Genomic DNA, 17,260 nt, shown 5'->3' with positions numbered 1-17,260 from the left:
TGTCAGTTGACACATTAATGTTTTCGTTACTCTGTGACTAGTGTAACCCATCACTAGTGTCCCGAACAAGCACGTTTATTTGAAATAAAAGTTGACCATCTGCACTACATACTAGCGATGTAATTTTAGTCTATGGAACATTGTCTGTGCACAGAATAGTTTTACCGCATTATTTATAAAAGGTAAACTGTCGATCTCTTCCCATCACAGCGTAATGGCATTTTGATTTTTGTCAGAAAGAGTTAAACTTTTGGTTTAGTTCGTAATTAGATTTTTTTAATAAGGCGGAGAGATTAAGATGTTTACTTTAATTTAAAATCTACGTATTTTTTGCTTTGTTATTTGTAGCAACGCTGAGAAACACAAAAAACCGCAATGTACTTAAAATTCCATGTATCGTTTAGATTATTATACATGAAGGGGTGTTCCAATTATAGGCCGCCGGGTCCCCCTGTCGCGTTCCACGCGCGTCTCGACATTCGCTAGAACACCTATGTAATGTAAATTATTGAGCACAGTTGAGGCTTGGAATTTCTTGTCTTCCAAAAAGACCAATTCTAAATTTATATAGACGGCGTGTCTGTGTAAAATATACGAACAAATTTTCATAATTTCCATTCCGTCTTAGTACACTTGAACATTTCAATCGAAATTTTTATGTTAGGTATGTCACACTAAGAGATTTTATTTCAATACGTTTATTATTTTTTGTATTTAATAAGCATAAATTTGTCTTTGTATGTTATATGGACACAGGACAAAGCTCTACTTGGATAAGACTGGCAAAACAAGAAACTGGAAACCTTCGAGATTGGGCGATGACTTATTTAACTATCAGCTGTGGTTGACTAGCATAATTGAGGCCATACTGTAGGCCTTCATCCAGAAATTAACCATTAAAATATCTGTTATTTTTTTAACCTAAAATACGTGCATTTTAAGGCTTGTCCAAAAACCTCGGTTCGATTGAAAATGCAGTTATACGTGTTACATTAATTTTGTTTAAACATTTTGTTTGCAAATAATACTTGTTTATAAAGGCCTTTACACACTCTATTGGGTAAATGGATAAAACCGGTCATTACATTCTTGAGCTTCCTAACAGGATAATGCTGATAGGGTGAAGGTCAGGTTCAACGAGTAAACACCGTTTTGTAGTCATTGTACAAGGCTAGTATTTTATGAGATACCCACTAACCCAAGGAATAAAATGAGAATAATCAAAAACTTAGCAATTGTAAACGCAAAAAATGCAGTAAGGTTACTACGACTAATTCCCATAAAATTAAACATACACATTATATATGTTATTATTTATCGACCAATGTATAATAGAGAATACTGATATTTTAGGAAATCAGAAGTCGAGTCTTCATAAAAAAGATATTATACTACTACATAGATCAGTGTTTCCCAGCGTATCCGATGCTCCATCAAGAACAAGTTGATTGTTAAGGGAGCCCCCTTTCGAAAATGTATTAAAATTATTCTTTACATATTTTGAAAATTTACTTACTGTGTTTCGTTAATAAATTCCTAGTAATATCAACATAAAAACTGTCAGTCAATTAAACAACAATTTTTAATATAAAAATTATGATTGCATCACTGATTTAGACTCTAGTATTAATTATAAATGATATAAATATTAATTACGTTATGATAAAATAACTAAAAATAAAATTATGTTGCTACCACAATCCGTTGATAAAGACCACACGCTAACATTACACATGCATACTGTATTAACACGTGTCTGAATTAACGGTCATAAGGAAGTGATAATAAAACAATGTTTACGGTTATGGAAGCTTCTAAACAAGGACTACTGAAGTAAACGGTTTTCTGGTTCTATATATATACAGCAGCGCTACAGTCTTTTAGGCCTGGACCTCAGATTGCTGCCTGTCTCGTGATCATTTATTTCTTATTGATCATGATTTTTTACACACCAAATTATTTCCTATTTGGTTTCCCATGCGTCGATTCTGGCGGCATTTTAACACTAAAGATCTCTATTGGCGACATATAAGTTTAGCCGGATAAATATTATACAGTATCGTTTATGTAGTCAATATTATACATCGGTATCGGTATGTGGACTCTGTTTCTGCACTTAGACGCCCAATAGGTCCGTTATACGTAAAATACTGGCTAACTAAGCCAGCTTAACTCCTTCCAACAGCACAGAAACTGCCTGGGCACTTCGCAGGCTTCATAATATTATACTTAACAAAAATAATAATTAATTAATTAATATAAATAATACTAAATTCAGATAGATCATTAACACATGTATATTTATATCATCTCAATCTTTTTAGATATATATGTGTGCCATTTTCAGGCATTATAAACAATATTATTTTAAATGGGAAAAAATATATTTTTCGGATTACGAATTTATTGAATTTTAAAAATGACGTACACAATTTACATGAAAGCGGTCGCCACTGAGAACCGTTATGTCCGCCATATGAGTAAATAAATAAAAAATGGACGTCAAAAACGCTCAGCACGTGTAGTTGCACGTGTGTAAACAGTTACGTCCAAACATTTTGAGATAGCGATCGATATTATATATATATATATATATACATATATTCAAGTATTAGAAAATTATAATTACATACTTACTTCGACGAAACGCATCATTCGATTATTTAGTCGCACGATGCGTTTGCCAGATGTCCCGTTTTTCCCGGGATGTCCCGTATTTTAGGATTTGTTTAAAATGTCCCGGTGATCCGAAATTTGACGTGGAGGAAAATTATTCGAGCTATCTTACTGTACTGACCGTGATAGACATGAGTTACCGACCCAGAGAAACTGAGTTGAAAGATTTAGGACACTAATCTATTGATTGATCTATGGGAGATGTGCAAGTGTGCACACTGCACACAGACGCGTGCACACTATTTTATATCTTTCTCGTATTTGTTATGGGTATCGCAGAATTATATCCTCTACTTCCTACATTAAGCAGTTTTTTAAACGTAGATGTTACACCTTTTTGATCGGAACAAAACACATATGTCCATTTATGATATAATTTTAGTGCCATAAACAAACACTTATCCTAGGCTTCTGATGTATTAAGAACTGTATCAGAGCCTGTACCTTCCCAGGAACATACAGGTGTCGAAATATCACAATATATATAATATGAATTGCTGTTTTGTTTCGCTAAAACTCAAGGATGGCTGGACCGATTTGGCTAATTTTGATCTTGAAACATTTGTGGAATTTCAAGGACAAACAAGTTTGAAACATGACCTATATACTATACTAATATTATAATGAGAAAATATTTGTATGTAAGTATATTTGTAATTAGCTCAAAAAGTACTGGACCGATTTTTAAAAATCTTTTACCATTTGAATGCTATATTATCACTTATTAATATAGGCTGATATAAGGATCCCTACTAAAATTACAATAATGTTACCCAAGGTGTACAAAAAGGCCAATAAAGTATCATACATCACATGCGCTACAAAAACGATTGATGTATTAAAGAACATATCCATAAAACAATGTTTAAAAAATAAATGGCTAACAGTGCATAGTTGGGATGGGCCGCTAGTATACAATAAAAAAGGCATATAAACATACCGTTTTGCTGTCAAATATATTATAGAAGATTGATTTGTATATGTCATTTAGAGTTTTTGTGATTACAGTCCTAAACCGACTTTTATGTTTAGTGTGTTCAAGTGGATTCAAGTGATTATTATTTACGACCTGTGTACAGAACAACGTCTGTAATATGTTAATTTTTTTAAATATGTAATGACATATAAGTAATCTATTTGTTATTTTATTTATATCGTAATCATACAACATAATATAAATCAATATCAATTATACTAAAGATGTAGCCAAAGACGGAATAATTAATATTTTCTTTTGTCAAGATGTGTAGGAATGTGTCATAGACAACACTGTACTCGTAATCAACACTCGAGTTCCTAATGCACCAGGACAAAAAGTAAACAATCGTAATTATAGATCGGAACTCAATTGCATAACAGCGATAGATCAACTCTGTACTCGCATGAGTAATAAGCTATGATGTCATAAAATTAACGATTGAGAAACGCACGCGCAAATCGATCTGCGATTATTAAATATACATGTCACTTATTATTATTTCCAAACTAATTAGACTTTCCACTACATTTATTTGTTTACTTACTTAAGGTGTTTCTTAAGATGTCAGCAAGTTGCGAGCCTTTTGGCAATGCGTGTCCATGGGTCAATGTCCTATTAGCCCCGTTCAATAAAAAAATACTATAACAGTAGATAGACAAACATTATTAATATCTGTAAGATCTCCGTACGCCGTGGCTATAATAGTCATGATTTAGGGAATGACCCAAGATAGACTAAAGAAAACTATTGGAACTGTAACGTCAGATATGAACATTGCAAATAGTATCTGTATACACAGAACAAAAGACGACTAAGAAAACTGAGAACGAAAATTCCATAACTTATAGAGACAATAAAAGGAAGAAGGTTAGGTTGGTTGGACCTTTTTTTAATAATTTATATCAAAACGCATAATAAAAAATCAGTGGCATAGCATTCTATTTCATTTGCTTCATGATCACCAAATCTAATAGGCAAGTAGGTGATCCTCCTGTGCCTGACACACGCCGTCGACTCATTGAGTCTAAGGAAAGTCGGTTTCCTCACGATGGTTCTCTTCACCGTGCGGGTGACTGTTAAATGCGATACATAGAAAGAAAGTTCGTTGGTGCACAGCCGGGGATCGAACCTACGACCTCAATGATGAGAGTCGCACGCTGAAGCCTAACACTGCTCTATTCTGCTAGATTGTTTATTAGTTATGCATACATTATGTTAAATTATTTAATTTCAACCACACAATACACAACAGGAACAAGCTAAAATAAGTGAAATTCATAGCGGCATGATTATTCGCAAATTATAATTACCTCGAGGTCACTTGTTAATGAGACATTATGTAATTGTAATTATATAACGAGCGTGATTGCATTTGTACCAATAACAAAGTAATAACCCAGTAATTATTAAGCTCCTATTCATAAGCGTATCTAGTTTTGAAGTTTATTCTTATTGAAAACAGTTTTTATTTATTTCCTTATTTCCTACTTATACAGTAACTTAATATAATTTAAAACTTATTTAGATAAAAACCAAACTAAAAATATTATTTAAACAAAACAAGTAATCATAAAACCTCAACCTTTTTATAACTAATTGATAATCATGCAATTCTTGTGAATTCAGCCAGTGTGCAACTAAATATATCTGTTTCACATTCAATAATATTCAGGGTATTCAAAACGAAAAAAAAATTTAATTTATTAATAAGTAGTTTAGTCTAAAAAGCGATATATATCTAGATCTCGTATAGTTGTCCTAGTCTACTCAAAATTTCATACAATCAATACCTAAATCAATCTCACAACTGCAGTCAAAGTTAAGCGCGTGATTCATTAGTAGCTCGATATGGTGTTGCTAGCAAATCGGTTATGGCAGACCCTTCCTCTAAGGTCATTGCACCTTGATTGTTTTGCATCACGAACCCGTCTGCAGTTATCACGTGTTTTATAATTAAGAATCAACTCGATCAACTTTCTCCAATTGGATTTGTTTTCCTGAAGGTATTATTGGACTCCAGTCTAATGAATCTATAGATTCTTAGTTCTCGAGCGCCTTGTGGGTCGTTAATTCCGGGGCTTAATACAGTTAAAATCTGTTATAAAGACATCGAAGGGACTTTCATATTTGGTCGTAAAATCTAATAGTCCTAAAAGATGACGTTGTTATTAAGTACCTTATACAATATATAGGTAATTCAGCCGGGACCTTTGATTTTGGTCAATATAACCGGAATGATGTTCTAAACGATATCGTGGTAAACGGATTTGACTGTATCGTCCTTTTTTTATAGAACAGGGGGCAAAATTTATTATTATTGCATTGCTATCTTTTAGATAGAAATGTAATAACTTTGCCCTATAAATATTCACAGCTGGCCTACTACGTACTAAAAGTCGTGCCGGATTATTTTTGCCGATATGTGCGACGGCGAAAGCCAAGGCTGTTTGCGATACCAAAGGCCAGAACCAGTCTGTTGCACAGATCCCCGTTATCAGAGACGTTGCGCCTACTGAATGCTATCTCCGATACTATCGACATATTTATATGTTCGCTGAATGATAGCGATGATGTATATATTATGTAAATAATATTTACTTCAATATATTTTAAATTTTCTCGAAATTATCATATTGGCATAGTCTGTAAGAATGTATGTATTTGTGTTAATAAGTAAATATTTCGAAAACAGGCCTAAAACCAACAGTATACAAACATACGCTATCAGCATTAGAAGTCATAATCCTCACTCGTCAGTTACATCCGGTTTCATCCGTCATTAAAGAGCCATCGGCGGTTAGACAAAATGTTATTTAGAGTAAAGTGGTACCGTGGTTACGTAATACAATTTGCAACGGTTGCTGTTAATAACAACATAAAGGAGAATTGTCGTCTTACTTACTACTTACTATCTTTATAATATAATTCTATTCTACGTGTGTATGTCGCTGAAGTCCTCTAAAACGAATGGACCGAATGAATTTTTTTGTATGCGTTAGGGTGGCGCCTTGGATGGTTTAGATTCACAAATCAGCTTGGTAGATGGCGCACCAGTCGGTATTTTCATATTTTATTCAATATCCTAATCGCTTGAAATATCATGCAAGACAGCCTGTTGGGTCCGCTAGTTTATATTACTTATAATTGTAATCTCTATAATAAAATAGCAAGAAATTCTCAAGTTCATGAAGGTTTTCACAGCTAAGGTTAATAAAGTAATGAAAAGTATATTGCAAGTTTTTCTTTATATAGAATCTGGGCAATCGGGGTAGGAGGCTAACTAGAAGTTAAATGATACGGCCTATGGACAGTCAATGCCAGAGGGCTCGCGAGTGGGTTGCCGGTTTTTTAAAATGTCATATAAAGGAATTAGCGTAAGATTTACTTAGTTTTTTGTGGACGCCATAGGGTACTAAAGCTGTATACAACCATTTAGGATAAACAATTAATCTTCCAGTCCAAGAATCTCAGTCGAGGCTCAAGATAATTTAATGTATACAATAAAAAATGTAGTGCAACGTTATGTAGATTATATGCAATTGTTTATGGTCTTTACTGATTGTGCAAAGGACATTACAAAAGTTATATAAACTCGCGGTGGGTGGGGGAATCGCAGCAGTGGCGAGCACGCGACAATCTGGCGTCCATCTAATAATTCCTTAGCAAATTTGGTAATACTAATATCTCTGTTTTGATAACAGTGTTTCTTATAAACTCTTCTGATACGAAGTCTTGTGGAGTAGTTTCTGCCTAATTATATGATCGATTTTTGGTTTTTAAATACTGATTCCCTCATGTTTTCTTAATCGAGCTGTTAATTATGCCACAGAAAATCTTCCTTAACTTACTTTTACTTTTTAAAGTAATTCGAATAATGAGCCTGCCAATTAGTCATTGACGGATCAAAGCAGCTTGTAACTTTAAAAATTTTCAAAAGGGTTTATTTTTAGGGGAAGTTTGAGTAAATAACGCCGACATTTACATTGACCACGTGTTACAGTTGTTATCGAATTTACACCAGCGCCCTCGTAGACAATAAACATGTCTGAATATAAAACAAGATCCCAAAATATCTGTTTCCAATTAACACATGGATTCCAAGTTAAATAATCAACTGTAAATAAAATCTAAATATCTTAGTTGGCAGATGTCCAGTGGAGACGCAAAAGAACTCATCAGAGATTGATAGGTATTTCAAATCTCGAATATTAAAGTGCCTGAAGTCCGGTGCCACGTATTTTTCTTGGCCGGTGGCTAAAATTGGTACGACGGCTGGTGTCAGGCACAGAAGGCTGATCACCTACTTGCCTTGATTGACAAATGATCAACACATACAGAAATATGAGGCCCATACCTAAAGATGTTAAAAACTATCAAAATTAAAAACTTATAAAAATAAAATCAAAACAACTTTAAAAAGATGTCCCTGTGGCAGTTCAACGACTAACCTTAAATGCTGCTAGCGGATACTGTATTATTGTAATATAGTAAATGTGTAAATACTGTATATTTAAGTGTTAGCCGAAGACCTATTTCTTTTCCAGAACACTCGATCATCGATGTCAAAAAGCTGGTCTTTTGTATCTATGTCTTGTCGTAAACATAACAAGTCTCAAAAGAATATAGGTCAGAGCAGGCCGGGATCGTTCCGCTGCAGGAAATTAGTTGTGCTCATAGTTTATGAGAATTGCTCTAACGGCCAATAATATTTCACTGTTTATGCAAATATTCTATTATGAACGTCGACGATTAACTTTGAATGACTTTAAAAAGAAAGAGAGAAATACAATATTTCTCTCTTTCTCTACACTTAACACTTCGTTGCATACGAAAAAACAACAAAGACAACGAAAAAGGAGGGCAAGTGGCGGCCTTATCGCTTTCAAATCATGTCTTCCGGGCTGCTAATGTAAGAAAAAAAAATTGATAAGGTAAGCAAAAAGTGCAAAATACATAACATATTTTATTAGACAATACTAATAGAACAAAACAAATCAATTAAAACATATTATGTAAACAGTGACCAGAACAGACATGGAAATTAGTTTTGTTTCGATTCTACAACGGCTTCATTTAAAATCGTAGAATTTTAAATATAACTATTACAATAAATATTTTCTTTATATTGGACAATTAATCAAAAATAGGAATACTTTAAAAATAACTGTTTTGTCTATAGATCATTTTGTTTGAATCTCTTTTGCTGCTGAATATTGAGTTGTTGTATTTAACATACGAAAGATCCACAACTGCATCGTCATGAACAAATGATTCAGTCACTATTTCATACTATGCGGATTGTTATACTAAATTAGTTAGATTATTCATTGTGATCTCATTAAATGGCGCCAAACCGACAATAGATTTATTCTTTACCAATGCATTGGTATAATAAATTAAATATATTTACTTCGTGTTTAGTTTAGACAATCCCAAATCTAAACAAGAGGTCAATGTTCTAATAGGGTTCATTGTCCTCAATAATTTGGTAGTTACGTTATATGTATACTGGCCAATACTGTTGAACAATGAGGAAGTCGAACTGCAACTTGCAAATGCTATAAAATAAAATTAGATTAACACTACTGGGAAATGTATGAGGAAACGCTGTGTCGCTGAAACGCTCCAAAGCACGTACGATAAGATAGTGGATTAAAATCATCGCATTTTTTGCAAATATAAAAATATGAACAGGTATTGCAACTATAAAATAGTTTTATGGTATAAATAAACTAAAAGGTGTCAAAATATTTTTTTTTTCGATAAATTATATATTTTTTTATGTATGTCAACACTATTGAAATAGTTTTTTTTACGTATTTCAATATATCTCTTTATTTAGTGTAGCTGTATAATTGTCATTAAATTTTAATTTATTTAAAACCTAAATCATCTTTGATTTGTAGTTCATTATTATGTAATTAAACAAATAGAATATACTTATAATCTTTCAAAAGCCATAGCTCGTATCAAGACTATCTAATCTCTCTCTCGCACCACTATGTTTCCTGTATGTCAATAAACGGATTTTTCCTATGTTCAGCGCTAAGTGTCAATAAATCTTACCATAAGAATATTAGTAATTTTTCTTCAATCGAAATCATATACATATACGCGTCTAACTTAATTTAAATTTAGTTCATTTCAACTTTTCAATGTTGCTAACCGCCATAAAACATGTTTTCATTTAAAAATAAACAGTTTTAAATATTTTTTAACTAACTAAAACCTTTAACGACGAAATCAGATTTAACTACATAAATATGAATAGACATGTTAATCAAAATATAAATATTATTAGCGTCTATTTCAATTTTACTTAGTTTTATAATGCACATAGGATAGGATGTTTAAATCAATCTATAAGACATAAAATATATACTTACACACACAATCCAATAATACACGAAACACACACTAAGCAACACAATATGTTCAGACAAAGCTCTAAATAGATAGCCGACGCGTCCGACCGCGCAGCTCGTCAAAACGATACTGCAGGCTGCAGCTGAAATGTAAGCGAAAATTGACTGACGTACAGTCAACTTGAGCAATTGTCATTAAATCGCGGGATTTATCTATTAACAACATTAACCAAGTTCAAACATTATTTAATTAACCTTATAATAAGTAGGTCAAAGATTTTTCTATTTACATTAAGGTAGTCTAAACAATTACAACTTCTCTGTCCATGCCCTTAGACGAATGTACTCGTCTTTTTCTGTCAAATTGTGTTAAGGCTTTCATGGAAAGAGACATATGCATACTTCGAAACGGTGCAATAACACAAGTTATATTTTGACCCAAGGTTGTTTCACAATGACTGTCGAAGAAAATAATATAACTATTCATGACAGAAAAGGGAGCCTGCTGTAAATAGCCCCTGGTAAAAAGATTACGATTATTTCGTGGTACATGTTTCGGCTTAAACATACCTTGTTTTTGTCACACAGATGCAATTAAGGACATCAGTACACTATAATAATTATACCAAAGAAACAGCCTAGCTACCAAGTATAAGCAACTTTGAAATTATCCCGATACTGTCAAGTCGCATTTCGCATTTTTCATGATAGATATTTCAAAGGCCAAGTTTGATATGGAACCACTCCAACGCTTTGATACAAAGCAATCTTCATTCTGGATAGCTTTATTAATTTTCATCTTCAATCTTCGATATTGCATCTCTCGAACACTGTTCATTTCAACAGTATTCTTTATTAGTAGACAATTTTAGAAATATAAGATATATTTTCAAATTATATATAATATATAGAATTGTGTATGGTTATCACCATGTATGATGTATATTATGATTTTTGATAAATAATATAATTATGTTATTTTTAATGTTATGCAGGTCAACTGTAATGTAACGTAGTCATACCTTAGACATTGGATTCGGTGTCTAAATTATTTTGAAAAACTATTATTTATTATTAGAAGCTTTTACATAATATATTTTCAGTTCCTACATTTTAAGGTTAGTTATTGTTTTTATTGTTGATAGACTTAAATATATCTAGGCCGCAAAAATCCTGTCCGAAAGACGATTCACGCATTTTAAACTTTTTTGGTAGCCTCGACGAAAAACGCATTTACGATTTAACTACTGGTTAGTCATTTAACTATAGTTAATGTAACAAATGGTTAAACCATTTTTAACTACGGATCAAAAAACTGGCCCTAAGCTGTGAACACAGCATTTTTTAATTTAGACGCCTAATTAAAGCTTCACAGGTACGACTACGTTATATTTCTGTTGACCTGTATAACATTAAAAATAATAAAATTAATTAATCAAATTAAAGTCTAGTTTGAATTTTATACCATTGTACCATTGGCTATTCTTAATGATGTCTACACATGAATGTATGTCATATATCTTCCAGAAGTAAAATGATGTGTAAGTAAAATTGAGCTCTATAATTAGCTCTAAAGTGTGTTTGTGTGTCAGACTATGAGTGTCCGGTTCTGATACTACAAACTTCCAGGGAACCTATCATTGACACTTCTTAGATGATTGCATACTTGAGTATTTTTTTACAGCAATAAATGATAGCTTTATTTCAAACACATATTTATAGATTATTACAAGACAACGGGCGACTAACCAATCGTAATTTCTACGGGTCGTAAATTATTTTACAGGAATTTAAGATTTAAAGAATAAGTTCACTTAATCGTTTAATTATGCTTGAAAATAAAATATCATTATAATTTAAAACAGTTTTTATATTAGTGAATGTCAGACATATTTCTGATAGTCTTCTGTAATATTAAGCCTAATCTACAGGACTCCCCTCTACCGCCCAAAAAAGAGTCGGTATTTAGGTATATTGATTTCAATTTGTTTACATTCATTTGTTTTTCATCCTTTGCGACCTGTGTACCGTACCTACAGTAGCAAAGGAATTGGTTTCTAATTTTTATAAATAATTTGATACGTAATATAATTCGGTTGTGATGTGTGATAAGAAATTGAGGGTATTTATTTATTTATTTATTTATTGGGAAACCAAACAGAGACATCCTTAATAAAAACAAAGTCAAAAATAAAACAAATACAAACACACTGGATGCCTCCACAACAGGTTACACTTATATATGATACAAAAAATAATACATGACAAAAACAGACATAATAGTAATATAAAGTTATGACATTAAGAGTTGCTTTATTCTATTCTTAAACAAGGCAGTAGTGGAGTGCGAAAAAGGGTCAATGTTTTTGATTGAGTCTAAGGAAGAACACATCCTGTGAAGAGGCTCGTGGAACCCAATGTTGGTTCTGGGAGTCTGAAAATTAAAAGTTCTATGTAAGCGTAGAGACCTGGCAGGAACATTAAATGGTATGAGTTCAAGAAGATCTGGACAACTTATTTCATTTACGCATATTTTTCTCACTGTGACACAATCTATTAGATTACGCCTAGTACTCAGAGAAGGTAATTTATATCTTTTTAAAAGTTCCTTGTAATTAGCCCTACCACTATTCATCCGATAATTTAAAATGCGTAAAAATTTCTTTTGTACAGCCTCCAGTTGTGCGACATATATAGCGTAATGCGGATTCCAGATTGGACAGGAGTACTCCAACTGGGATTGCACGAGCGTCCTATAAAGGTGGATGTATGTGGTTTTGTCTTTGAAGGGTCTGGTGACTCGTGTTATGAAACCTAACATGCGGTAGGCTTTATTAATAATTAAGCCTATGTGCTTATCTAGGGTTAATTTGGAGTCAAAAAGGACACCAAGATCCCTTACAGACCGCACACGTTCGAGGGCATGGTATCCAAGGGTGAAGTTGGCGGTGATTGTGTTATGTGTTTTTCTTGTAAACACGATATGCTGACACTTACTATATTTCAAGAATAATTTGTTTATTTGGCAGTAGTCATCAATGTATTGGTATGTAATTGTGTGGTCATAGATTAGATTTATCGGAACTATAACTCAATGACAGACGGGAGTCTGACTTAGAGCTACTTCTTCAAGCTAGTGGTTGTCTGGAAGAAATCGCTCTAAAGCGATAAGGCCGCCAGTTGCTTTTCATTAAATTATGTTTAATTTTTTTTTCCTTTTATGTAATGCAACGAAGTGTTAATAAATAAATAAAATACTTCTCGGTTCTTAGTCACCCTTAGCCCTAAGTTAACGTAATGACGCACGCGAGTTCGCACTTAGACTTGGGTCGGTATCTAAACCCAAGAACTGTCTAAAGGAAAAACTGGTACTTGTTGAAGCTAATGATAAAATTAATACACGCAGCAACTATCTCTCTATAATACAAGTTTTTCTTGTAATCTTGTTGTATTACACACGTAAGGTCCAGTTCGTTCAGTAATGTCAAAGTCACGTAATTATATGACAGAGGTAATGTCTTACGCCATAGTAACCTTAGCTCAAATTAGGCTACGAAATACTGCAGTGAAAATAATTAAAACGTAAGTAATAAAGAACTTTTGGTTCATTTCACAGTGCTCGGAAAAATATTTTTCGAAAGACAGTTTTTCAGTTAAAAACCAAAGTATTTTGCTTTAGCAAAAGTGCTAGTGATAGTCTCAAAAAATGTGTCGCGGTCTCCGATTCTTCATAAGTATACTAATTATAGATTACATAATATTTGTTTATAAATAAATAAAAATTCAACGTCTAAGATTTGCCAAGCATTTTAGGTAAAAATACCTGTGTATTCCCAGCTCTTCTCTTACCTTAACAGTTAAAACCATTTTTTTTTCAATTACAATTTCGACTTTTTGTTTAAACTGTCTACAACAACTTCTCCCACTTTTAAACAAAAAGCATTACGCAACGCGTAACACTAGTATAAATAATAAAAAACTCCTTTGAATTTCAAGTAAATTTGTCAATCAACATAAAAAAGCCACGTCCCTTGTGAAATCAAAACAGACCCACGAGAATACGATATGTATGGCCACTATTTGCGGCTTATTTCCACTTTTCCAACGTTTTAGTTGCAAAATCCCCGACGGTCCAGTTACAGTTGCCGTGCATTGATTCAGTAACAAATGACTATCGGTTACAGTCGGTTGACCCACATGTGGTCTGTGACTGCCTGATAGACCTCAGCAGTGTTACAATTTCAACATCCCATATGAATTGCGCATCGTATTTTAGCTTCTTATATTAAGCGGAAAGCTTTTACTGATATATCTTTTTTTTATATTATGGGCGTATAAAGTTTCGCAAAATAAGGAGCGATATGTCCCATCGTACCTACTCTATCTAAATTATTGGAAGTAATATTTTTCAAGAACCTGCGGATTTGTACTTAAAAAAGAAACAATATACGTTACACAGTATTATTACTATTAGTAGTATTGTTACTAGATTCAATAATTTAAAAGATAATGATTGCATCTTTTAAATTTTTTTATTTATATTCATTTTTAAAGGTAAGAGAAATGTACATTGTTTGATTTTATTACACTAAAACTATGATCTAAATTTCACATGATATTTTAGTCTGATTAATACGCAATTTTTCACAAATCCGCCGACGTAATTCTCTTTAATATCGCCTAAACATGCAACAATAATTTACCGTTACTTCACTAAAGATAAGAAACATGTCGATATATCATGTGAGTGTCAATAAAATTTTTCCCACAATAGTTTCATAAATTGCGTATTCGTTGTAACTCCACAAAAAATTAAAGTTTATACCATATACCAATGAACGCTTACTAAATACAGTAACCCTCTTATAACGCATTGATCTTTTTAAATAATTTTCATATTACGCGATTTCAGTCCCTTTTCGGTACTTCCCCATATATTTTTGTCTTAATAATAATAATTTATTTTTAATGATAGTTATTATTTTAATATTAATTTATGTTGACTGTTTAGGATTACTTTATATTAGTTAATTCCTAGTTTTTTCTCAATATTTTAAATGCCCCTTAACGAGAATTGTTAAACGTGAAGCATTGGTACATAACGCGTTGTAATGGAACATAGAAGTGCGTTAACGAATGTCCTTTAACGCGGAACTAACCTTTCCTGTTATAAAAGGGATTACTTTACTATAAACAGTATTTAAAAATATTATTCACTAATAAATCGCTTACAACTTAAAATGTAAAATTCGAGAAACAAGATGGCGGATGTGACCTTGATTATTTTCAAATTGACGTGATTTAAAATGTTTTGGATATCCGAGATAATTACTTTTTTATGAGGAAGAATGTGGCCAGATAAAATAATTTGCTTCTTCATTCAGGTCTACAATATTTTATCAGTAAGAAGAATATTAACAATGGTTAAACATCCTTAACTTTCTCTTTATATCATATGATAAATAATGTTATATGTCGACCGAAATCTAAGAAAGCTATATCATAAATCTGAATAGTTTGTTTGAAAGCGTTCATCATGTCATCAGGAATTGGTTCAAATTATTTTGTAAAACAACAATTAAGTAAAACAACAACGTTGCAACTCTCTTCCCTGATCCCTGACTTCGAATCTCAGATGTGCACCAATGACCATTTCTGAGTTGGTGCGCAGTTAACACTCGCCGTACGGTGTACGCTTATGAGAAGGCCGCCATTAAAAAATGGCGTAGGGACTCCGAAAAAGTTGACAGAGTATTTTCTTTAAAGAAACAGATACAGCAATCGGAAGGTTCCGGGGGTTCAGTTCCAGCAGTTTTGTATAATTAGTACACGTTACATTATTTAATTGCTCATTACTCTATGTAATAAGACTCTTCAATGTAAAAAGCTATTGAATCGTAGAAACTAAGGACGTGTTTGACTTTTCAGTACATAACAATGTTACACAACACTATCTATCAGCATATGACAAAAAGGTACTATGAGATTATATAATTAATCGCTTCCTTTGTCGCATAGCTGTGCGGTTTGTTGATTTACTTTCGTGTTTTTATAATCGCACGGAATTCCTACATCGCGAACAACACGGTAACATCTCCGGAGAATTTTTTCTTCTCTTTAATCAATTGTTTTTAAGTTTGGTAGCAAACTTGGTTTTGACGAAAATTGTTATATTCAGCGTTAAATTTAAAGCTGCGCTGCTTTTTGGGACATTCATTATTTCTAGATAACATAAGACTAGCCACTAGGTTTTGCTCCTAATGAATTCTAATTCTAATCTATATTATGTTAAAGCCTTGGAGGGGCTAATCCGTCTCGTCGCCAGACGAACCTTCAGCATTAAATACGCAATGCAGCGTATTAATTTTTATAGGAGATAAACGGGCAGAGCGTATCTAAAACTTAACTTTATTTAACAGAGTAATATAATAATGCTACATTATAAACCCGCTGTGGTTTGTATAAATGTAACTATAGCAGTATTGTTAAGGAACGCAACAAATGCATATAAAATAGTTTTTAATTTAAATTAGTCCTCGCTACCTAACATACACAACAATTTATTTATTTAAGCAGACAATCATAAGCCAATATGGTTATATTGTAAGTTAGCATTAAATACATTCAAACATAAAATTTAAGGGCACGTGGAATTAAAACATAGAGAATATAAACTTTGACTTAGTTTTGCAGTAACAATTTAGTTTTTCTTTGAAAAATTTAAGTATTAATTGTCATTTGTTTAATTCAAATTCAAAAATCATTTATTCATATAGGTAACATAATATACACTTATGAACGTCAAAATAAAAAAATATACATTAAATGCTTCTAATTTTATATATAATGCCAGTTCTGAAATCAAGAGCGTAGAACGGAAGAGAAGAACTGGCAATAAACTCTCCGCCACTCTTTTCAATAATGTTAATGTTAAATTATACTTACTTATGTTTTCTGTTTCAAATGTATTATTTATCGATTTATAATTTGTATGTTAGCAGTAAGATTAATAATAAACAAAACAATTTGTTCTCCGACCAGGAATAGAGTCACGGCCCTGATATTTATCCACGAGAAACTAACTGCATCGTGTTGCGATCAGATAAAATCATATGGAAAGCAATGCATACAAAATTCTGACCCGAAATAGCTGAATAAAGAATTTAGATGACACACTTGATTACTCTCACGTTCGTTTCGGTTCGGTTGAAAACTTAAATAGACACATTGTTAGGTGAAA

General features: G+C 32.5%; 1 protein-coding gene across 3 annotated transcripts in view; it reads right to left on the bottom strand.

The window, feature by feature from the left end:
* LOC110996880 overlaps positions 1 to 17,260 on the bottom strand; it is a 69,844-nt gene that overhangs the window by 45,203 nt on the left and 7,381 nt on the right. For 2 of the 3 annotated variants that reach the window (XM_022264756.2, XM_022264758.2), the window contains exon 1: positions 10,042 to 10,163. The exons of the other annotated variant lie outside the window; for it this stretch is intronic. The gene's annotated coding sequence lies outside the window, so the exon portion shown is untranslated. Of the gene's footprint in view, positions 1 to 10,041; positions 10,164 to 17,260 lie in introns of those variants that run through there. 3 annotated transcript variants of the gene reach the window in all.

This window comes from Pieris rapae, chromosome 11 (assembly GCF_905147795.1).
Source record: "Pieris rapae chromosome 11, ilPieRapa1.1, whole genome shotgun sequence".
NCBI lineage: Eukaryota > Metazoa > Arthropoda > Insecta > Lepidoptera > Pieridae > Pieris > Pieris rapae.
The sequence above is the reverse complement of the archived record's forward strand: the minus strand, read 5'-3'. Positions and strand labels throughout refer to the sequence as shown.